We start from the raw sequence: 1,899 nt of genomic DNA, 5'->3' as shown, positions 1-1,899 counted from the left end.
TAGCATCCGATTGGAATTGAAAAAAATCAACAAATTACAACAACATTCTTCCCTTCTTATCGAACCAATAAAGCATCAGAAAACCAGAATGTGCATTCCGGATTCAACATCAACAACTATGCTATCTAGGATCTGCTCTGTGGATAAAGAAACCTTTTGATCTGTTTACTTATAAAAAAACATATGGATATTGCAATTCAATTAACTATGAGGTTGCAACAGCAGGCAAATATATTGTTTTACTCACAACTCTTACTCGATTAATGGAGAAAGAAGTAATGAGGAAATTTCTTGTCTAACATAGGAGTTTCGATTATCTATTGCAAATTTCTTTCAGTTTGCATTATCTTTCCGACTTTACCCTTGGTTGGAAGGATTTGGAATTAGTAAGTAGCTCCAAAGGTGTCTTTACAAGACTCATAAACAGGCAGAAAAAGAATAGCAGAACTAGACATAAAAAGTTTAAATTCAGATAAATGAACATCATTAACTTCATTATAATATATATCCATAGACATACATTTTGAACATCATTAACTTCATTATAATATATATCCATAGACATACATTTTGAACATCATCAACTTCATTATAATATATATCCATAGACATACATTTTTCACGTATGCATACTTTAAAATACTATAATTGAGATCGAATCATTATTGTTAGCTCTTTCCATTGACGCAAATTTTCTTTGTATATGAATTGCATGACATAAATGAACATCAACCCCTAATTAACACGTGGGAAAATGTTCTGGGATTGGGATGACATATGAGAAAATTTCCTTTGAATTTATCTTTCAACGTAATTCAAAAGTTCATTTCCGGAGTAATTTTTTATATCCTTGATAATTGCAGGGTTTTCTTTTGGTGCCTGATTGATTTGAACTTGACTCCAAAGGTCAAAAGTACCAGGAGGTCCAGGTTCAAATCCAAAGAGGAATAAAAATCCTCTTGTCTACAAAACACGGTAGTGTAGTAATATCTTGTTCATCTTAGATTGCAGGTGTAATAGTCTGGTTATTATTTCGGTTATATATATATATATATGTATTTAATTAATTAAATATATATATATATATATGATATGCATATGTATGATATATATATATGTTTAAAGTGTGTGTGTGAATAATATTATAAAGAAAAGAGGGGGAGTAGCCTAGTGAGCCGCCCCTCACTTCTTCTTTGATTGTGTTGGTATAAATAGTTTTTGGTGAAAAGAAAACACATACATACACATACTTTGATTTGAAAACTCTCTGAAGATTCTGAAGTTTGCATATCAGGAAGAAGAAAAGATATCAAAAAGTTTTGATTCTCATTTCTAAAAGGTGAGTGTATAAAAAGCTTTGGATATAAATTGCTTACATACAGTTTGATAAGCATTTAGAACTGGTTTTCATGAATTTTGTTACATTTTATGAGAAGTTCTTGTTTAAACCGTTCAAGAGTTGTCCGAATTGTAATCCGGACAACTAAACCGCTTGTGCCTTGTCCGGATAATAACTAAACCGGCCAAGAGGTGACCGGTGTATTATATAAACCGGCCAAGAGGTGACCGGTGTATCATTTAAACCGGCCATGTGGTGATCGGTTTATTTCTAAACCGCTTGTGTTAAAAGGTTAAAGTCTATAAACCGGCTAAGGGGTGACCGGTATACTCTAAACCGGTCAAAAGGCTAAGTGATGTATTGTCCGGTATACTCTAAACCGGACAAAGGGTGAACGTTGTATCGTCCGGTTTACTCTAAATCGGACAACGTTATATTTGAAGTATTGTCCGGACTTGTAATCCGGACAAGGGAGTTGATTTATTTTCAAAGTATTTTGACCGGACTTCTAATCCGGACAAGTTGACCGGACTTCTAAACCGGGTGAAAAGAGAATGTTT

The sequence above is a fragment of the Cynara cardunculus genome, unplaced genomic scaffold (assembly GCF_001531365.2).
Source record: "Cynara cardunculus var. scolymus isolate 2C unplaced genomic scaffold, CcrdV1 Un_Scaffold_3619, whole genome shotgun sequence".
NCBI classification, from domain to species: Eukaryota; Viridiplantae; Streptophyta; class Magnoliopsida; order Asterales; family Asteraceae; genus Cynara; species Cynara cardunculus.
This window is presented reverse-complemented; position numbering follows the sequence as displayed.